At 39.5% G+C, this 16,449-nt stretch overlaps 1 non-coding gene across 1 annotated transcript; it reads left to right on the top strand.

Annotated features, from left to right (window-relative positions):
• The first annotated feature begins 14,000 nt into the window (after positions 1-14,000).
• LOC142874734 (small Cajal body-specific RNA 1) lies at positions 14,001-14,121 on the top strand. The gene has a single exon (XR_012922368.1).
• The last annotated feature ends 2,328 nt before the right edge of the window (positions 14,122-16,449 follow it).

Raw genomic sequence — 16,449 nt, 5'->3', positions numbered from 1 at the left:
TAGCTGGGACTACAGGCATGCACCACCATGCCCAGCTAATTTTTTCTATATATATTTAGTTGGCCAATTAATTTCTTTTCTATTTTTAGTAGAGACGGGGGGGGGGGGGGGGGGGTGTCTCACTCTTGCTCAGGCTGGTTTGGAACTCCTGACCTTGAGAGATCCGCCCGCCTCAGCCTCCCAGAGTGCTAGGATTACAGGCATGAGCCACCATGCCTGTCCCACAGTGATTTTCATGGACAGATGAGTTTCAGAACCACTGGGCAAGAGTCCTCTGAGAAGGCAGCAAGGAATGGGATTTGGACTGGTCCTTGGAGCATAGATAGAATTGATTAGCTAGACAGAAGGTGGGAATTTTGATGAAAATATTCCTAATAATAATTACAGTGTATTGCCATTTCTTTTTTTTTTTTTTTTTTTTTGAGACAGAGTCTCGCTTGTTGCCCAGGCTAGAGTGAGTGCCGTGGCGTCAGCCTAGCTCACAGCAACCTCAAACTCCTGGGCTCAAGCAATCCTGCTGCCTCAGCCTCCCAAGTAGCTGGGACTACAGGCATGCACCACCATGCCTGGCTAATTTTATATATATATTAGTTGGCCAATTAATTTCTTTCTATTTATAGTAGAAACGGGGTCTTGCTCTTGCTCAGGCTGGTTTCGAACTCCTGACCTCGAGCAATCCGCCCGCCTCTGCCTCCCAGAGTGCTAGGATTACAGGCATGAGCCACCGCGCCCGGCTTGCCATTTCTATTTTTAGCAAGATCAATGCTTTGTGAAGATTACTTGATAAAAAGATTAAATGTCATTATTATTCAAATCAACAAAATGCTGTTCAATAAAGCCAAATTTCTAGGAAATTTAACAAACAAATGTGTTAACAAAATTGACAAAGATTACATTTCTGAAAAAATGCCTACATTTTTGTTTTGTTTTAATTTTTGTAACATTATAAACTGAAGAGGCTATTACTTGAAAATCACCAGTAACCTGTATCACTGATCATATTGAGATTTCTATTTAAATAGTTATGTATAAAGTTGATTTTGGGGGAAATAATGTGTTATGGTTATTTCATAGATAACTAGAATATTCTCGTGTTTCCTAGAACTAAACTATTACCATGCTTTGTTAGAGAGGGAGTCCTTCCTGGAATAAGTTCTCAATCTGAAATTATTGTCATGTGATATTATGTCCTAAGAATATTACAAGGTTAGGAGAGGCAGGGAATAGCACTCAATAACAAAACAGAATTATCTGAAGTCTTTATTTGTCTTGTTGGCCGCAGCCCTATTTAAACACATTTTCTTGCTAATATAGTTTTTAACCATAATCGAGATCAATTTGTATTTAAGGTGAAATTTTCCTCATCAAGTGTCCTAAAGTTTATTTGTCACCCTCTCCTTTATGTTTTTGTTTTTTTTTTTTTTTTGAGACAGAGTCTCACTCTGTTGCCCCAACTAGAGTGCCCTGGTGTCAGCCTAGCTCAAGCAACCTCAAATTCCTGGGCCACCATTCCCAGCTAATTTTTTCTATATATATTTTAGTTGTCCAAGTAATTTCTTTCTATTTTTAGTAGAGACGGGGTCTTGCTCTCACTCAGGCTGGTCTCTAACACCTGAGCTCAAAGGATCTACCCACCCCAGCCTCCCAGAGTGCTAGGATTACAGGTGTGAGCCACTGCCCCAGGCCTCTCCTTTATGTTAAAACACCAAATTTATCTGGTTGTGGTGGCTTGTGCCTGTCTGAAGGGGGAGGATCCTTGAGACCAGGAGTTGGAGACCAGTCTGGGCTACACAGTGAGACCTTTGTCTCTAAAAAATAAAATTACCAAAAAAAAAAAAAAAACCCAAAAAACTATTACTAGCTGGACATGGTGGCATGTGCCTGCAGTCCCAGCTACTTGAGAGGCTGAGGTGGCAGGATCAGTTGAGCCCAGGAGTTCAAGGCTACAATGAGCTGTGATGGCACCACTGCACTCCAGCCTGGGTGACATGAATGAGACCTTATCTCTAATGTTTTCTTTTTTGAGACAGTCTCATTCTCTTGCCTGGGCTAGAGTGCCACAGCGTCAGTCTAGCTCATAGCAACCTCAAACTCCTGGGCTCAAGCGATCCTCCTGCCTCAACCTCCTGAGTAGCTGGGACTACAGCCATGTGCCACCATGCCCAGCTAATTTTTTTTTATATATTTTTTTAGTTGGCCAATTAATTTCTTTCTATTTTTAGTAGAGATGGGGTCTCGCTCTTGCTCAGGCTGGTCTTGAACTCCTGAGCTCAAACCATCCGCCCATCTCTGCCTCCCAGAGTGCTAGTATTACAGTCGTGAGCCACTGCTCCCGGCCAATGTTTTCTTTTTTAAAAAAAGAAAAATACTAAGTTTTAGACCATCTACTAAAATTAAGCTACATTGCTTTCTGTGAGATTAATTTTCCTGCCTGGCAAGGTGGCATTTAGCAAAAATGGCAATATACATCATTCATAGATATCTTTACCTTTTCAAGTAATGACAGTTATAATGGTTTAACCAGGCGTCCTCAAACCACAGCCCGCGAGCCACATGCAGGTGTTTTTGCCCATTTGTTTTTTAACTTCAAAATAAGATATGTGCCGTGTGCATAGGAATTTGTTCATAGTTTTTTTTTTAACTACAGTCCGGCCCTCCAACTGTCTGAGGGACAGTGAACTGGCCCCCTGTTTTAAAAGTTTGAGGACCCCTGGTTTAAACTTTGTGACATTTCAGACTGGAGGTCATATTCTGGCTCTGCAACTTACCAGCTCGGACCTGGGCAAGTTTACTTAACCTCTCAGGCCAAGTACTGAGCTTGCAGTATTTTTGAAAGATCCAGTAAAAAGCAAATAAAATGGCTGGAATGGAGTAGGTGTTCATTAGGTATTTGTATGACTACCTCACTGCTCCTCCTCCCCTTCCTAGCACTGCCATCCATCTCTCCCTGCCCACGTTGCTGCCATCTTCAGTTAGATACCCTCCCTCACAACTCCCTCCAACAACCCGGCAAGAATATGATTGACATATAGACAAGGAACAAAATGGATATCAAGTAAATGAATGGCTTGGTGATATGGCAGGAATAGTTGTCCCTACCACTGCTCTCAAAGCAGAATTGAAAAGGACACTGATAAGTGGGCTCTTTAGCCTGGATGGCAATGAATACAACAAGGTCAGGGGAATAAACCACATTTAGCCCAAGCTTCATTAAACAATAATAACCTTGGAGTAAAACAGGGATACCACAGCAAGAATAAGACTAACACCCAGTGTGTTGAATTAAGAGTAAAACTACCTGTATTTAAATCCCAGCTCCACCATCTGCTCTGTAATCTCTCTAAGCCTTGGTATTTACATCAGTTAAATTGGAATAGTAATAGTACCAATGTATTATTATTACTATTGTAAAGATTATTAGACCTTTTATGAGATTTAAATAAAATAATCTATGTGCCATCTCTGCACAGTGCTGAACACAATGTTAATTATTTTTATCCTGGCACCTAGGCAGAATATCTGGCCAATGGGCTCTCAATAAATAGTTATTGAAAGAGTGAATGTGTAAACTCTCCATCCCAATGCACCAGCAAAACCACTGGCATCTCAGCCACAGATAGCTTCCCTGTATTTATGTGGCTTGTAAAATTGTATCACGTATATTTTTAAATAAAAACAACCCTGTTTTCTTCCAATTTGCAAATTTCAATTTTTTTCTGCTCTAATTTCTGCCCTATCTCAGCCCCAGGTTGATGGTTGATGTCCCCTGCCACTATATAGTGGTAGTTGTTCTGGCTCACTCTACCTATTGCCATACTAGAATGGAGAAAACAGCTTCCCTCCGTTAGTATTGAGCTGTGTAAAATTAGGTTAGAATGCATAGCTGCTTTTTTTCATTCCATCTCCAATGATTACTGATATGGTTCTACCATTTATTACAGTTTCTTTTCTTTTAATTTTTTTAAATTTTTTACATTAAGATATTCATACAGAAATTTATTACAGTTTCTTTTTCACATTCCCTTTCTCCCAGGGCACTTGGAACAGTTTTCTCTGGATTAAGGCATAGAATGGTATGGTTGCTATTCCAATAGTTTAATGAACCCTCTCCCCTGCAGGTGACCATTTTCACCCTCTAGTATGTTGCTTAAGGCATCATTTCTTACCCTTCTTAGTTGCTCAGTGTATTCCAGCCACAGGGCCACCTTGTCATTCTCATCCCTCTGCCCAGAAGGCTCTTCTCTCAGGTAGCTTCCATGGCTTCTTTTACTTCATTCGGGTCTCTTTCAAATGTCACCTTCTCAGAAAGGGCTTCCCTTCCCATCCTACCTAAAAGAACACTCTCATTACTCTTTATCGTCTGGCCTGTTTTAAATTCTTCCCATACTCTGATATTTATTATCTACTTATTTATTAATATTAGTTTATTATATATCTTCCCTACTAGCATGTAAACTCCATAAGGGGCAAAAATTTTATTTTATTCATTATTGTATCCCTGGTACCTAGAATAGTAATAATATTCTGTGAATATTTGTTGGTGAATCGATCAAATAATTAAAAGAATCTGGGCACTGTGGCTTGCACTTACAGTCCCAGCTACTTGGGAGACTGAGGCGGGACCATCGCTGAGTATAGTCAGACCCTGTCTCTTAAAAAAAAAAAAAATTAACAGGGAAGTTTTAGGAGTCTGTTCTCTCCACTAACCATCAGCCTCCATGTTTCTGGTCATTGTTCCATCCCTGGAATTACTGAAACCCTAATGCCAGGTAGACCCCAGCTGGCCCAGCTCCAATCCTGCAGATATGTCTGAGCATATCTGAAGTCTCTGGGACTGTTATTATCCGTATTTCTTCCTTGTGCAATCCATGTAAGAAAGCACTTTGAGTTGGGTCCAGAACATTAAGTATTAAATATGAACTCTTCTATGGTAGCAATAATCTTTGAACAACTAGTGCCTAAAAGAGAACAGCAAGTTAGCAAATTCTGTCTAACTGACTTGAATGACATGTTAATTCTCAATTTAATGGTTTATTTACTGCTGCCTGCTGCCTTCATTAAGGATTATTAGAGGGTTGGGTTTTTTTTAGCTTATGAAAGGGAAATTGCATTTGTGTTTACTGTAGTCACCAAGTTTAATCACTGTTTTTAATACTTTTTGGATGTGCTAATAGCTCCTAATGGGGATCAATTAGTTAAGAAACTAAAAGAAGAATGCAAGTTTCTCCAGAAATTCTATTTCCACCACTCCCCTAACTCTTACAGCCTATAAGACACTTAGTTAAAAGCTTGAAGAGGGTTCCAAGAGACAGGAGTCGGGACTGGTGGTAACTTGCCCAGTTACTTGATTACTTAAGACCTAATTCATAGCCAGAACATTATGTCATACCCAGCCTTCCCTGTCGTCCCCCTCCACTACCACATCTCTGCTGCCAGTTACATTTTTACCAAATTAAAAGTGAAAAAAGAAAAAACTGTTAGAACCACTTTTACTTGTATTTTGAGATTGATGCATTTTTTAAAAAATATAAATTCTTAGCCGGGCGTGGTGGTGTGCTCCTGTAGTCTCAGCTAGTCTGGAGGCTGAGGCTAGAGGATAGCTAGAGCCCAGAAACTTGAGACTTTAAATGAGCTATGAGGTGCCTGCGAATAGCCACTGCACTCCATCCAGGGCAACACTGGGAGACCTTGTCTCTAAAATTAATTAGTTAATTATAAAATAAAATTGATGAGCAATAATTAATTATCATAGCTTCCAGGAGGTTTGATAAGTACATTGTATATATTAACTCAGTCAAGGTTCACAAGAATCCTATGAGGTAGGTACTTTTATTTCCTCAATTTTATAGATAAAGAATCTAGAATTAAGAAAGAGTAAATAACTTGCTCAAACCATGGAGATCTTCAGCCTAAATTTGATCCAAGGTCAATCTGACTCTAGAGCATTGGCTACTGGTCTCCTAAGGAGGAACATTCTCCTATAAAATGGCCAAACACTGGCAGAAGAAACTGCCAAGAGAAGGTCATGGGAGACTTTGGTGTATTCTGTGTAAAAGAAGGGATTTTCAGCAGATGACCTCCAGTGACCCTGTCTGCCTGAAGTTTATATACCTAGAATTGCCACTCCTTACTTGAATTAGAAATATTATTAGTTGTAATTTCAATAAAAAATAGTGTAGCACCTTTTTGTTAGTCCTGACTAGTATATTTTTACATGTAAGAAAACCCTCAATATGTCCTGACCACAGATCATTCATTATAAGCCTATTCAAAGAGTACATTCATATCTATCAGAAAAAACTAAAACTCAATAATATCATAACATAGCTTTTTGCTTTTTATTACCCAAGAGAGCCAGGTGTGGTGGTGCATACCAATAGTCCAATCTACTCAGAAGGCTAGGGCAGGAGGATGGATTGAGCCCAGAAGTTCAAGGCTGCATTGAGTTATAATGGAGCCACTGTACTCCAGCCAGGCAAAAGACAGAGAGTCAATCTCTAAAAAAAATAAAAAATTTTACCTAAGAGTATTATATACCCAGAGCACTTTTGATAGCACTATCCTCATTTTTTTTATCTGGATTTACATAGACTCAGTGTTTTGGTATATAAAGACACTTCCCTTTTCTCTTGCAGGTCATTATTAGACAGCAGTTTGTTAGCTCCAGGCTATTGAATATAGCAAAAATTATGCCATTGCACAAAATATTCTATAATTAAATTTTTTTTATTAAGGTAGTGCTATAGTCTGAATGTTTGTGTGTCCCCTGAAATTCGTATGCTGAAACTTAATCCCAAAATGATGATATTAAAAGGCCTTTTGGGGGTAATTACGTCATGAGGCCCGAGAGTTCATGAATGGCATTAGTACCCTTATTAAAGAGGCCCAAGAGAACTCAGTGGCCCCTTCCACCATGTGAGGACACAGCAAGCAGAGGCCATTCTGAACCAGGTGGGCCCTTACCAGACACTGAACCTCCTGGTACCATGATCTTGAACTTCCCAGCCTCTAGAACTGTGAAAAATAAATTTGTGTTGTTTATAACCTGCCCGGTTTATGGTATTTTGCTATAGCAGCCTGAATGGTAAGTTGGTTTCCATCAGTCTAGTGGTTTTTTTTCACAAGTAAATTTCAAGTAATATGCTGAGTAAATTTTATTTAGTAGTAACTCAGGATTCAAAATTATAGAATGTTGCCAATATTAATTGAAGCTCACTCAGCTTGGACCTTTAAGTAAGTAATAAAATTTTTTATTTTTATTTTTTTTAGAGATTGACTCTCTGTCTTTTGCCTGGCTGGAGTACAGTGGCTCCATTATAGCTCAATGCAGCCTTGAACTTCTGGGCTCAATCCATCCTCCTGCCCTAGCCTTCTGAGTAGATTGGACTATTGGTATGCACCACTACACCTGGCTCTCTTGGGACATTGGCTACCATATATAAAAGGAAATTGTCAATAAATCTATTTTCTTCATGTCTATAGATCACATTGGTAAAATTTAGCCATAGAAACAAAACTGTTATCAAAATATTATAGTAAAATAAAGCAGCTCTATCATGAAGCCAGGCCATATTTTGCCTCTTCTGTAGACTTATAAATGAGGTAAGTCACAATGAGAGATTATTTTTGCATAGAAGAGAATTCTCACAAAAGTACTGAATGAAAGAAGAGCTGTATCCTAAGTCTAAGGATCCAAGATGAAAGAATTCTATAGGAAAGTTACTCAGGACAGGGACTGAAGGGTCGGTCCTGTAGAAATCCCATCTCTTGGCTGGGCACGGTGGCTCACGCCTGTAATCCTAGCACTCTGGGAGGCCGAGGCGGGCGGATTGCTCGAGGTCAGGAGTTCAAAACCAGCCTGAGCAAGAGTGAGATCCCGTCTCTACTATAAATAGAAAGAAATTAATTGGCCAACTAATATATATAGAAAAAATTAGCCGGGCATGGTGGCGCATGCCTGTAGTCCCAGCTACTCGGGAAGCTGAGGCAACAGGATTGCTTGAGCCCAGGAGTTTGAGGTGGCTGTGAGCTTGGCTGATGCCATGGCACTCACTCTATCCTGGGCATCAAAGCGAGACTCTGTCTCAAAAAAAAAAAGAAATTCCATCTCTTACCAGGGAATAATTCATGCTAGAAATCATTATCACCAAAGCATTAACTCTGGACACAGTTTTTGGTCCAGGGTTAGGTAAATTACCTAAGTTGGCACAATTAGACTGAAAGGAAGAGTTTGGGAGCCAATATCCTCTACAGGCTGCTGGAAGCCATCTTGCTATAATGAGGGAAGCCAATGTCTGAAGACAAAGCCAATTTATGTGGGGAAGAACAGAAAAAAAACCACAGGTAATGGACCCAAAGACCAATCAAATGGAACCTAAAGCCCTACCCTCCTCTGTACTTCCATTTTTGTGAGCCAATAAAATTCCGATTTTTAAAGCCTTTTGAGATAAGTTTCTGATACTTGCAGCTAAAAGCATCTTAATGAAATTCTTTTTTTTTTTTTTTTTTTTTTTTTTTGAGACAGAGTCTCGCTTTGTTGCCCAGGCTAGAGTGAGTGCCATGGCGTCAGCCTAGCTCATAGCAACCTCAAACTCCTGGCTCAAGCAATCCTCCTGCCTCAGCCTCCCGAGTAGCTGGGACTACAGGCATTCGCCACCATGCCCAGCTAATTTTTTGTATATATATTAGTTGGCCAATTAATTTCTTTCTATTTTATAGTAGAGACGGGGTCTCGCTCTTGCTCAGGCTGGTTTCGAACTCCTGACCTCGAGCAATCCGCCCGCCTCGGCCTCCCAGAGAGCTAGGATTACAGGCGTGAGCCACCGCGCCCGGCTTAATGAAATTCTTGACTTTATATATGTCATAAATATTCAGACCATAGATTACTTTTAACCTGGTTTACTGAGCAGACATTAAAATCTACTTAAAATTTAAAAAAGTGTTCAACTAGGAAGACAGATCAGAGGAACAGAATATATAACTCAAAAGCAGATCTAAGACACAAATTATATAGTTTACAATAAGACAAAATTGGGGAAACATGGAGCTTAATTAAATAGTGTTGGTAGATCAGTCATGGTGGTTCACATCTATAATCCCAGTACTTTGAGAGGCGAAGCACAAGGATCACTTGAGGCCAGGAGTTGAGAGCAACCTTAGTAACATCACAAGACCTCATCTCTACAAAAAATTTAAAAATTAGCTGAGTGTGGTAGCACATGCCTGTAGTCCCAGCTACTCAGAAGGCTAAGGTGGGAGGATTGCTCGAGCCCAAGAGTTCGAAGCTGCAGTGAGCTTTGATGATCACACCACTGCACTCTAGCCTGGGTGACAGTATTAAGACCCTATCTCTTTTAAAGACAAAACTAACAAAAAACAAAACAGTTCATAGTAGACATTTTTTCTCATCAGCACTTATGGATCTACCTCACTCTTTCTAACATATGCCTTGTACATTCTATTATATAAACGAATGACAATGTGTTTAATCAAGCACTTAATGGATAGTTTGGATTTTTCAGTTTGGGAGACTTTATTACATAAAAAATTATAATATATGAAAGTTAACTATTTTTAGTATATATAAATGGCTCTTTCAAATCAATAATAAAAATACAAATAGTACATTTACATTAGAAATGATATAAAAAAAGGCCGGGCGCAGTGGCTCACGCCTATAATCCTAGCTCTCTGGGAAGCCAAGGCAGGCGGATTGTTCGAGATCAGGAGTTCGAAGCCAGCCTGAGCAAGAGTGAGACCCTGTCTCTACTATAAATAGAAAGAAATTAATTGGCCAACTAATATATATAGAAAAAATTAGCCGGGCATGGTGGTGCATGCCTGTAGTCCCAGATACTTGGGAGGCTGAGGCAGCAGGATTGCTTGAGGTTGCTGTGAGCTAGGCTGACACCATTGCACTCACTGTAGCCTGGGCAACAAAGTGAGACTCTGTCTCAAAAAAAAAAAAAAAAAGAAAGAAAAGAAACTCCACAAAAACATTTGAGGAAATTTTAACTAAAAAATAACCGAGGCTATATCTTAGTTAATTTTTAAAGTCATTACAAGATTGTTTGTAATAGTTAAAAATAGCAAATGTTCAATAACTTAATTGTAGGACATACATAATATGGACTGCTATGCATCATATTAAAAATATGTTGTTGAAAAATGTATTTTTTATATAGAAAAGTACAGGGTAAAAAATACTATGCACCAGAAGATGGTCTTTATAGTCTGTGTGAATATTCACATGCACACACAGATGTGCAGACAACCACTGTGAAGGTTGGTGAGGTCAAGAATAATTTATTTTCTTCAATTTGCTAAACTGTAGATCCAAATACATATTACAGTCATCTAATAAAAGCTACAAAATGTTTAAATGAAGAGTATGTTTTGGTATAAGTTAAAAAATAAGAGGCGGGTGCGGTGGCTCAAGCCTGTAATCCTAGCACTCTGGGAGGCCGAGGTGGGCGGATTGCTCAAGGTCAGGAGTTCGAAACCAGCCTGAGCAAGAGCAAGACCCCGTCTCTACTATAAATAGAAAGAAATTAATTGGCCAACTAATATATATATATATATAATTAGCTGGGCATGGTGGTGCATGCCTGTAGTCCCAGCTACTCGAGAGGCTGAGGCAGAAGGATTGCTTGAGGAGTTTGAGGTTGCTGTGAGCTAGGCTGATGCCATGGCACTCACTCTAGCCTGGGCAACAAGCGAGACTCTGTCTCAAAAAATAAAAATAAAAAATAAAAAAAATAAGAGGGAAAGGGCATTTATTGAAACTTTAAAATCTGTACCCCATAATATGCCGAGAAAAAAAAAATAAGCCAGTCTATCAGAAGTAGACTGTGTAGACTGTGAAGGAGCAAAAGCAAACAGGGAACAGCTGGATTTCTACTGGTGAGGGAGGTTGCTTTTTTAAAGAAAAGAATAGCAAATGACTCCCTGTGGATCTGGAGCTTACTCTGTCAATATAAGGATGTGTTTTGATGACTGTCATCTCTTTATTCTAATGCCAAGTGGACAGACAACAAAGCAGTCAGAAGATACTGATAAGGACCTTTATCTGATCTGGGTGGGGGGGAACTAAGAAACCAAATTTAAAAAACTAAGAAAACTAAATTAACTCTTAAAGTAATTTTGTATAGCACGTGAATAGTCTGGGCCTGTCTGTAATCCCAGCACTTTGGGAAGCGGAGGCAGGAGGGTTATTTGAAGCTAGGAGTTTGAGACCAGCCTGAGCAACACAGTGAGACCCTGTCTCTACAAAAAATAGAATAATTATCTTGGTGTGGTGGCATACACCTGTAGCCCTAGCTACTGAAGAGGCTGAGGTAGGAGGATTGCCTGAGTCCAGGAGTTGGTGATTGCAGTGAGCTATGATGATGGTACTGCACTCCAGCCTGGGCAACAGAGGGAAACCCTGTCTCTAAAGAAAAGAAAAAAAAAAAAGAGAGAGAGAGAGAGAGAAGAAAAAGGAAAAGGAAAGAAAAAGAAATTAACTGGACTTGACTAAAATAGAGAAGAACTTCATTGAGCTCATGTCACCAAAGGAATTTTGGTGTAAAGTGTGGGTACTATCTTGACAGGAGACCTTTTCAAAGAAGCCTTCCTATTCAGCCTGTGAAGAAAACCAAGATGCATTTGAAATGTAGAAAAAGTATCATATCTAGCCTCTGTGTGTGTGTTTCAATAAAATCTTGCCTTACATAGGTATCATTTAAACACAGTGTTTAGTAATAACCCTATATGTATTTTTATATTAGAAAGAAGAGGAAGGTAAAAATGTTTTCATCTACCTCTTTTTTAATCACTTCTACTCCTTTAAAAAACCTTTTTTTCATCACTCTTAGAATTAAAAGATAATTCCTACTCCTGAAGTTCAGTTGTTTGGATCCTAGTCAACACCAAACATAATCTATAGCTATGAAACCTAAAGGGATAAACAATCACCAGAATGCTGAACTTAAAACCCAAAGCTGTAATAGGAACATCAAACCAGCCATACTATTAAGCACATGATTAACGTGCAAGTGGCTTTTGCAAATTGGGCTATTATTGTTAGATTTTTGGCAACAGCTTGTTATAGCATACAAATGGTTAATTCTTTGATGAATCTACAAGTGATAACTTCCAAGTAAGTTATACAATCTTTTCTACCTATAGTCATCATAGCTAAAAATTGATTCTCAGGAACTCCTCCTCAATATAACAATTTAAACAAATGTAACGTGTACTAATTTACTGGTTTAGTATTGTTTACCAAATACCTATACTGGCTGATTTAATCCATCACATCCTGTGTAGTCAAGGTATCAGGGTTGCCTGACACACATGAACTTCTGACCAAATGAGAAATGAAGTGACCTCATCTCCCAGCCAGCCTCGCTGGAGGCTGGATTGACTCACATAGGAGACTGTTTACATTTTTAGCCCTCTTTAAAAATATATACAAAAGCTTTGCTGTTTGACACCAGTCTTCCTGTACTCTTTGTATTCTGAATCTTACCATTGGCCTTTTCTTCCTGAGCCACTTGATCTGTGAGCCTAGCTTTGCCTTCTGATTTTAGTTTATTTGGTTCTTCACATTTCGGATCCTATCTGTCTCGTGTTTTTTCACTTTTGTTCCATCCTGGGCTTGTATCTAACGCAAATTCCGGAACTTGACACCCCCAATCTCCACACACACACACACACACACACCTTTTAAACTGAGATATTATTTCTCAAGTCTTAGAGACTAAAACTACAGGGGAAATATTAGCTCAACTAAAAAAGCATCATTCTTAGTCTCTTGATACGACTTTTCTTAGGTGGAGGGTCCTTACATAAAAATGTAAATTTGTTCATTGAAAAGACACTGTGCAAGAGTTATCTGTTTGTACAGGCCTTTCCCCCAAGGGTACAAGAAGAACCTGCTAGACTAGTTGCCAGTGCTGAACTAAGACATTCCTGTGATACACACTTGCAATCTGTCTTTCATTAAATGCTCATCTCCTCATTTGCTCTCCAGATACAGACACAGTGACTAGCGTTGGTTTTGTCTGGTTCACGAACAGTTTAGTAGGAGGCACTAATGTTTCCCTCTGCCTTAGTTCTGTTCCGGTGTCTCACTGTTTCCCTTTCCTGATTCTTTCACTACCTGTCAGTCTAGGCAGATGCTTATCTGTGAGCATGTGAATGCATGAGGCATCAGGCCTATGCTTTTAACATGATTTTGGCTGTATGCTCTTGTAAAACCTTATTGTGAGTATATGAATTTGATGCCAACCTGTTTAAATTACAATATCAAATTATTAACACCCATATCATGGGCTTGGGGCTGTTTGGGTTAACTAATATCTGATTATCTGGGAGTATCAATATAATGCTGTCTGTCTGGAATTGCAAATACTTTGTTTGCTACAATTTGAGAAGACCTTAATCCCAAATAAATTTCCTACGTGTCGGTGTGGTGGCTCATACTTGTAATCCCAGGATTTAGGGAGGCCAAGGTAGGAGGATCGCTTGAGGCCAGGAGTTTGAGGTTTCAGTAAGCTATGGTCCTGCCACTGCACCCCAGCCTGGGTGACAGAGCGAGACCTTGCCTTTAAAAATATATAATCAATTAATTAATTTCCCACCAGCCTGCCACAATGCTTGAAATTCCACTATTAGGGACTCATATCTTTGTGTCTGGAAAGGAATTCAAGATAGCTAAGAAAATGTATTCATGTGTGTGTGAGTGTGTGTATTTTTAAATGTTAACAGTAACTATCTGGACATAGTGGGATTATTACTGGTTATTTTTATTTTCCTCATACTTTCCCCTATTTTCAAAATTTTCTACAATAAGCATATACACTTCTATTATCAGAAAAAATTGTATAAAACTTTCTATACACCTAAGGATGGTAAAATAATCTATAGCTGTTATCATGTAGCACCTTATTCAATATGTATTTCTCAAACATTTTGTGTTAATGTTAAGAAGCTAGAAGCTAGACACCTTCAGAAATAGGTATAAGATATAATCCCAGGTAGCTGGGTTTAAGAAGTGCAATATTAAAACAAAAGCCATGAGACTTGTAAGCCCAGTGTGTAAAGATACACTCTGAGTTATAACTCAGAGGCACAGTTGGATAGTGGAAACAAAAAAAAATAAAATAAAAAAAAAAAGATATAATCCCAAAAGGAAGGAAATCCTGATATTGATAATGTTCTTGTTCTTAAGAAAAGTATTTATTCTATTATTATATTTTGCAACACTTTCTTTTGTATGTATCAGATATTATACTAAAATATTTTTAAAAGTAAAAAAAAAAAATCTTGAAAGAGCCAAAGATAAACTTCTTATTTTTCCAGTATTGTACCATGGCAGGATTCACATAGAGGGGCTTGTTTACTATTACCATCCTCACCTATTATTATTATTTTTTAATATTTTACATTTAATTTAATAATTTTACTATCTTTCTTTTTTTGCTGGTGATATTCTGTGCTGCTTAGTTTCATCCTTACCTATTATATACCAGGATTAGTTAGAATTAATCTATGCTTATATTGATTTTTCCCAGGATTGAAGGGTGATTTTATCATTTTTAACATGAAGAGCCTTTTTTTTTTTTATACAGGGTTTCACTCTATTCACTCTGTCACCCAGGCTAGAGTGCAGTGGCATCATCATAGCTCACTGCAACCTCCAACTCCTGGGCTCAAGCAATCCTCCTGCCTCAGCCTCCTGAGTAGCAGGGACTACAAGTGTGCTCCACCAATGCCTGGCTAATTTTTTAAGACATTTTTTTGTAGAGACGGGTCTTGCTTTTGCTCAGACTGGTCTCAAACTCCTGACCTCAAGCAATTCTCCTGCCTCTGCCTCCCAGAGTGCTAGGATTACAGGCGTGAGCCACCAGATCCAGCCCCCGAAGTGCTTTTTAACCTTTAGCTCCTTCTTTATTAAAATTGGTGGAACTCATAGATCTAGTGGCTTAAGTATGCAGGGGTTTTCCCTTTCACTGGGTACCGCCAGCATGGTTGATGTCTTTGTGAAGATAATGTTCCAGCCACACCCAAGCTTTAATGCACAGTCACCAGGGATCTTGTTAAAATGCAGATTATGATTCAGTACGTGTGGGTTGCACCTGAGATTCTGCGTTGCTAACAAACTCACAGGAGCTGCCAACGCAGGTGGTCTACTCACTTCACGTGATCAGGAGTATTTGGCTGGGGCTCCCTCAGGTGTTCTGTGTGAGGAGGGCTGTCACGTCCCTCCTCTCCCGGGCAGCACCTTGGCCCGCAGAATTCCTGCTCCATCCTTCCCCCCCAGCTTTTCAACAGGTTTCCAGTTCTGGGGACTGAGACTGCTCACCTGACCCATGGCCAGTTCCCTATCTCAGGAGGGACATTCTGTGCTGCTGCTTCCTGAGGCGCTGCTCCCCTTCCCCAGGGAGTGAAATACCGCCCCTCCTCCCTCTTTCCCGGATACTGCAACCACATTCTTTGTTTGTATTTATGGCCCATTAACTGTCTTTATCTAAGAGATAAGAAAGATCAATGAAAACCAGCTGCCCTTTGTTCAGCCTATTCACCTTGATAAAAGCCTTATCCCTACTCTCCATTTTTAGCCAAGGTTTGCTGTTTATTTTGTGGCTTTGGGAAGGGAGGTTGTAGCCCAGGGCTTGCTTTGATCTTTGTTCTAATTCCTTACGCTCTGGGGTGATTGGTAAACATTTTAGAAGCCAGTAGCTACTAGCCTTTATTTCAGCTGTTTCAGGGCCAGAGAATTGTAGACTTTGACCCTAGGAGGGGCTTTCAAGGAGTTGTACTCCAACTTCTTCATCTCACAGGTAGGTGTTTTCTGTCAGGAGCCCTTGGAGTTTCCTGACCTCACCAAAAACTACACAATCTGGGACAGACTAGGATGCTGACTCCCGCAGAGCTTTTACACTGTGCTCCAGAGAACGAACAGTAAGGAGCTGCTTAGACCTGCCTGTGCTGAGCATTTTTTGTTTGGAGGGGTGGAGGCAAAGGCTTCCTTCCTCCATAACTCAGAGAGCTCCATTTATAACATTTTCATCTGTTTCACATGCTAGACATCCTACTTAGATTTTACTTGAACACTGAGTTTTATATCTCTAAAAAAAATCATAAGATGTTTTAACCATCTTATGTTACCATGATGCCTGAAAATTAGTCTTAATTAAATATCTACAGTTTAAAAGAGTCACATTTTTCTATTTTCATTTTAATTGCAGAGTTTGAGCAAGAGCTAAAATTCTACATCTGTGGAAAAGTTAAGGAAAGAAAGTCTGACACTTAGAACATTTAAATACAATATTTTTGTTTTGTTTTTTGAGACAGGGTCTTGCTGTGTTGCCTGAGATAGAGGGCAGTGGCTTCATCATAGTTCACCACAACCTCAAACTCTTGGGTACAAGTGATCCTCCTGCCTCAGCCTGCCAAGAAGCT

The sequence above is a fragment of the Microcebus murinus genome, chromosome 12, assembly GCF_040939455.1.
Source record: "Microcebus murinus isolate Inina chromosome 12, M.murinus_Inina_mat1.0, whole genome shotgun sequence".
Classification (NCBI taxonomy): Eukaryota; Metazoa; Chordata; class Mammalia; order Primates; family Cheirogaleidae; genus Microcebus; species Microcebus murinus.
The sequence above is the reverse complement of the archived record's forward strand: the minus strand, read 5'-3'. Positions and strand labels throughout refer to the sequence as shown.